Here is a 6,696-nt window from a genome sequence, read left to right as displayed (position 1 = left end):
TCGCCCATCAGTATCATTTTTTGATCCATCCACTCTAATAACTTGTTACCTAATTCGGAGAAGAAAGCCGATTTTTTGTCATTAGGTGCATATATTCCGACGACAATTATTTTTATTCCTTGGAACATAATCTGTACTACTATCGTTCTCCCTTGTTCATCTTTATACAATAATTTTGGATCGAGTTTTTCCTTTATGTATAGTACCACTCCTCTTTTCTTAACCTTATCTGATGCCACAAAATCCAACCCTAATCTCTTATTACTCAGAATTCTCTTGTGTTTTCTTATTACGTGAGTCTCTTGTAAGCAGATTAGGTCAAGATTCTTTTTTAGTAATATATGAGCAATCTGGTTCCTTTTGTTTTTATTGTTAAGCCCGTTCACGTTCCAAGACAGTGTTTTTAAAGCCATCGATTATATACAATTAGTAAATTATCAAGTCTAAGTTAGAGCTACTGTTCTTTGTCGTTTGTCTCTTCCTCTTCCCTCTCTTCTCCTAAATTTGTCTCCCTCTCTCCCTCTCCACTCCCCCCACCTCCGCCCCCCTCCCCCAGCCGCTCCCCTACCTCCTCCCACCCCACCATCTTTCCAAGTTCCTTCTCATATCTTCTTGCAAATTTTTCAAGTTCTGAAGGGCTGGACAGTTTAAATCTTTTTTTCCTTAAAATAGAATGAGATTCCTTCCGGGAATTCCCATCTATATAGGATCCCATTTTTCTTCAACTGGTTAGTTAATTTTTTATAAACATCCCTCCTTCGAATAAATCTCGAGGGGATCTCTTTAAATATAATAATTGGATTTCCTTCAATACATAACCTTTTGTTGTAATTCTGTTTCAATACTTCGTTCCTCATATCCAATGAATTGAAAATGACTAATACATCTCCTGGCAATTTTTTCCCCCTGGCTTTAGCCGATTTTGTTTTTATCCGAAAGATATTTGCTAGTGAGTAACTTATCTCTTCTTCCTTCCTATCTAACCAAATTGCCAGCTCTTTAACCATTTTAGATCTTATGTTCTCATTTGGGTCCTCTGGAATCCCTCTGAATTTCAGGTTTGATTGGTTCTGTCTCATCTGAGTCATTGCCATACTGTCCAGCAATTCTTCCTGTACCTTATCTATCTCCTTAACTTCTATTTTAATCCTGTCCAAATCCTTCTTACTGTCTTTTGTATCCTTTTGCACCCTTTTCATTGACTCCTCAAGTACTTTGGTTCTTACCGATAAATCTTTAACTTTTCCTGTCAGTTCTCCCACCACCCCCTCCAATCTCTTATCCAATGTGTCCTGTACTTCCAATAGCTTTCTCTCAATATATTGTTCATTATGCTTGAATTCTTTCCTTATTTCAGCCATCAAACTATCATAGTCCTTAATTTCTTTCCCCTCCTTCCCATCTTCTTGTCTAGATGGCCTCCTTTCTGCTGGCGTTCCCACCCCCTTTTTCATTTTGTATATCAGCTTATATTAGCTAGTTATTGAAAGCTCTTCCCCCCCTAGTGGTCACTAAAATGAACTGATTCCTCTGTTCCTCCCGTTGATTTCTTCCAATGTAATTTCCTTTGTTCCCACACAGTAGCGCCTTATTAACCTTCCAAGTCTTAGTTCTTTTCTCTTCCGTAAGACTCCTCAACAGAGTATCTCCCTCCACACACAACCAAGCAGCTAATCTCGTGTGGTATTAAAAATCACGCAATTGGGGAGGAACCAAATACACAAAAATACACAAAACAGCAACCAAAAAGAAGCAAAAAGGATAAAGGAAAAGCAATTAGAAAAACAAAAAAGGAAAACCAGTGAGGGAGAAAAAGAAGGAAAAGAAACGCGGGTGATAAAGCCAGCGTCTCAAACAAAGAAAGAGTATCAGCGGGGGACGGGAAGTGAAAAGAATTGGGAAGAAGTAGAGGAAGGAGAGGCGGGGAAAAAATAACCGCCAAAGTTACAGGGGCGGATAGGTGAAATCACGTAACCCAATGATTCTCTGGAACTTGGACGAAGTATGGGATGAGTCTCAGTCCGAGAGCGAGCCCAGGGGAGCGGGGCGGGACCAGGTGGGAGGGCGCTCCACGAGGAAAAAGACTTCCGTAGATAGCGGAGAATCCTGGTGAACTATCCTGTTTAGATTTTCCTTTCTTTCCGAAGACTCCCAATCTCTTTCCGCTATAGCGGTGGCTCAGTCTAAAGCATAACCTCCATCTTCTCCTACTTAAATATTAGAGTATGCCTCTTTAAGACGGGAGGAAACAGGGAGCAAAATGGCGATGCGGAGACCCGCTGTGTTACTACTTTCTCCAAACCGTTCGCTTTTCCTCCCAAGCCTCACCGGAAGAGCACTGCCTCTCCACGTCTCCCCTCCTCCTGTTGTCGATCTAATTTTCAATCGTTTAACTGGCCCGGGTGTATACCAGTCTCTGTCCTTTGTTCAAACATAAAAGGTGAAAGGGATAAAAATCGCTGTTGAAATACTGTTTAAGTCAGTCCCCATTCAAATACGGCAGGCAATAGAGTTGAGTGCAGAAAACCCGCCCATATATCCCAAACCGGTCACTGGCACAACACTCTCCGACCAGTAGAACAGAAAAATTCCTTTCACTTCTCTCTAGTCCATTAAGATATTTTCAGTCGTTATCTTGCCTCAGAATCCTTGTACTTTGTATCTGAGGTCTCTCCTCTACACCCACTTAGCGGCAACTTTCTTGCGTTCTCTCTCCCAGTCTTCCGCTATACTCCATTTCACTCTTACCGCCGGTAGTGGACTCCTTCTCCTTTCACCCCACGTATTCTTTTTCCGCTGGGTTCTTTAATTAAGCTTTCTGTCTGTTATCAGCTTAGTTGCTTTAGTTATTTCCCAGTTTTTTAGCTGTTGTCGGAGGTTCACCGCTTTTCACACGGAGCCTGAGGCTTCACAACACGGAGTCTGTTGCTTCCCCTTCATGCTGCAGCTCCAACCCTGTTAAACACCGACAACACAGGGGAGCACAGGCAGTGTCGCTGGGTACTCTGTCCCCCAGGATAATCCTCCTGAGGTTTCGAGGTTCACAGAGCCTTCGTGACCCCTCTAGACCTCCGTGTTGTTCGAGACCCCCCTGGAGGGCAGCCTTGCGCTCCTTCCCGTGGCTGCGGCGACCCGGAAGTCCCACAATGGCTGTGTTCTGGGAATGTGGGAATTTTCCAGAGTGACTCACAAGAGGATGAAGAGGCTGAGGAAGAAGAGGAAGCTGAGGATGATGATCAGAGTTCGGATTCCAGAGCAGTGGGCGGCGCTGCTGCTGATGTCAGCGACAGTGATGGCACAGCAGATTACAAGAGCACAAAGGCCTCAATCAGACCATCTGATGCGTCTGACACTGAACTGGAAGAACCACTGTTCACCATTGGCCACTTTTCTCCTAAGAAAGAGGAGATGAGTGCAGAAGACTTGCGTCTAGTACGCAGATCTGAAAGGGCCACAAAAGACAAACCTCCAAACAGATTTGCTGATGAGTTTGCTAAGACAGCAACTGCGGTTCTTAGTAGCTCAGAGAAGGTGTGGGAACCTGCAAGCTTCAAAGAGGTTCAGGTGTTAACCTCTAAAGATGCTGAACCATGGCTTAATACCATGAAGGCTGAAGTTGATTCCTTGGATAGGAACCAAACCTAGTGCCAGTAGTCCCAGGAATGAGGCTGGTTGGCAGCAAAAGGCCAAGACAGACCAGACTGGCAAGGTTGTCAGACACAAAGCCAGATTGGTTGCCAGAGGTTTTTCTCAGGTACCAGGACAGGATTACCACGAGACCTACTCACCCACCGTCAAGTATGAGAGCATTAGGCTAATGCTCAAGATTGCTGCAGAAGAGAAACTGCACGTTTCTCATCACGATGTGAACACAGCTTTTTTGTACAGGGTTTTGGGGGAGGAACTGTATATGCTTCCACCTGATGGAGTGCAGGTACAGAAGGGAATGGTCTGTAAACTACGGAAATGCCTATATGGTCTCAAGCAGAGTGCCAGGTGTTGGAACACAAAACTCACCGAGACATTGCTTTCTCTTGGTTTTCACCAAGGCAAAGCTGACCCATGTGTGTTTGTCAAGGAGGAGGGGCAAAACAAACTGTATTGTTTATGTTTTGTTGATAATCTTCTTTTGTTTTGGAAGAATCAGGCTTTGTACGAAAGCACCCTAGCTCAGCTGAAGGAGCACTTTGACATGAAGGATCTTGGTGAGGTATCCAACTATCTTTCTTTGCAAATGAAGAAGGACCAAACAGGTAATTTTCTGGTACACCAGACACAGAAAATTGCTGATGTATTGACCAGGCTGAATTTGGTTGATGCAAACCCAGCAGACACACCGATGGTGACAGGTTACCAGGTAGATAGTACTGCTGAAGCATTTTCTGACACCACACTGTGCAGATGCATTCTAGGCAAGCTGAATTTCATTGCTAGATGTTCAAGACCTGACATAGCTGTAAGCACTAACCTGCTTAGCAGACATGCCAACAATCCGACTGTTCAGGATTGGAAAGCTCTGAAGCGCATAGCCCGCTATGTGAAGGGGACTTTGCACTACAGACTGAGGTTCACTAGTCAGAAGACTGGAGGTCTTGAAATCTTTGTAGATGCTTGCTTTGGAAGTGATACCACAGATGGTACAAGCACTTCTGGAGTATGCTACATGTACAACCATTGTCTGTTTGACTGGTTGTGGAAAAAGCAGACGACAGTAAGCCTAAGTTCCTGTGAAGCAGAACTCAATGCCCTGTCATTTTCACTCATGGATTGTGAATGGTTGGTGCAACTGTTTCAGGACATCAGAGTTTCTGTGAAATGTCCTATACAGGTGTATCAAGATAATAGATCCTGTTTGGCTTTGCTGAACTCAGAGAGTTGCAAGCAAAGAACCAAATACTTGCAGATTAAATCCTTGTGTTTATACAATTCTTGTTGTCTGTCTGTATTCATTTACCACTACTGTTAGTTATATTAGTTTCCTTATACATTTCCCTTCTTCTTATTTTCATTATCCATCACTGTTCTTAATCTTTCTTGTTATGAGGTTTGTTTCCAATTCTACTGGTTTTACTATTTCATCTTATCTTTCCTGTACACAACATAAATTTCCCCCATTCTTTTTGAAATGTTTCCTCGCCCTGTTGTCGAATTTCCCCTGTTAGTTTGGCTATTTCTGCATATTCCATTACCTTCTGTCGCCATTCTTCTACTGTTGGTAATTGCTGCTGTTTCCAAACTTGGGCTCTGAAGAGCAAGTATAAATGTAAAATGTAATACAATATGTGTATATGGAGTATCTAATTGAAAAACTAATAAAGATTATTTGGAAAAAAAAAGGAAAAAGGAAAAAATGGTGGCTCATATTTTAATTCTGGTGCCCAGACAAATGCCATTGCAGAAGGCCAGCATTTGCCCACTGAAGCCAATTAGTGCAGGAGACTAATGAGTCTTTAGCTGAGGATTATGGGGAGGGTGGTGTGTGTGTGCATGCGTGTGTGCCCCTGCCTTTCCGTACAGAGCCGGCCAACTGTCCATGCATAAGAATTTCAAACTCCCCCAAACTGCTGCTATTCCCAGGCTCACTTGTGAGGACACTATTCGAACAGCTTCAGCCATGGGAGGTCTGTAAATAGCCTGCCTACCATCTGCTGCAAAAAGATGTCCTTCAGAGAGGGAGAGAAATGTGCAGAGACAGGGATGTGGCCCTGCTGCTGGAAACTTCTTGCACCCAAGGTGTTGACCACCCATATCATGCTCTCATGGCAGGACTCAGCCCTGAACCTGTAATGTAGTGATAAATTGAGCAGAGTCTCTGATCAGGTGCAGAGTGCCTTTCTGCCTACCGCCCTGAATGGTACCCAACCAAAGATGCAGACTTTTTTGAGGAGGGGAGGAAAAGAAAACACGCACACACAGAGCTATAACTGAATTGAAAACTTTATTGGAATGTCTTATTTGGTAAGATAGTTCACCACTAACCAATGCTCAGAAGGACCTTCTGAGTAAAATGTTGAGAAGGGAGACACTTAAGAGCACTTTTTATTTCAGAAGGAAAAAAACACATACAGGCAGAGCCTGGCACTTCCAAACTGTCTTCTCCAACTCTTTCAAACCAGAAGAGACACACAAAAGTAGTCCAAACATTATATGTGGAGCAGAAAATGCTGCAAAGTGTAATCAAAACCCACAGGGAAATATATATGAGAATGCAACTAACAGATAACCAACGCAAACTATAAAAGGAGCACCGGACTTGCTCAACTCATAGCTGCAAGGCCTCGGAGAAAGGTCTCCCAAAATGAAGCCCCAAGGGGGAGAGTGGTTTCAGTGTATCTGAGGCACAACAAACTCGCACTCATGGTGGCCCATGGGCCATAGAAATCATCCTTGTGGCCAACCTGGCCACTACCTGCAGAGGGACAGACGGGGTGCAGGGGCCTTCCAATGGGTAGCTGTACTGGGCCTTTTTCTCTCCATCTTTTCCCAGCCATCTAGCTAGAGGACCATGCCTGGAGAGCAGGTGGGGAGCTCGGGCAGATGCCTCCTCTCTCACACACCCTGGGAGAAGACTCCTCTCCCGCCCAGTTAGGAAAGCCAACCCCCACCCAAAGCATCCCCTAAACAGCCTCCAAGGGCAGTCCCCACACAGCTTAGCCCCATGGCTTTTAGAGAGCGAGAGCCTGGAACTCAGGAGGA

This window comes from Podarcis filfolensis (genome assembly GCF_964270895.1).
Source record: "Podarcis filfolensis genome assembly, chromosome: W".
Taxonomy (NCBI): domain Eukaryota; kingdom Metazoa; phylum Chordata; class Lepidosauria; order Squamata; family Lacertidae; genus Podarcis; species Podarcis filfolensis.
This window is presented reverse-complemented; position numbering follows the sequence as displayed.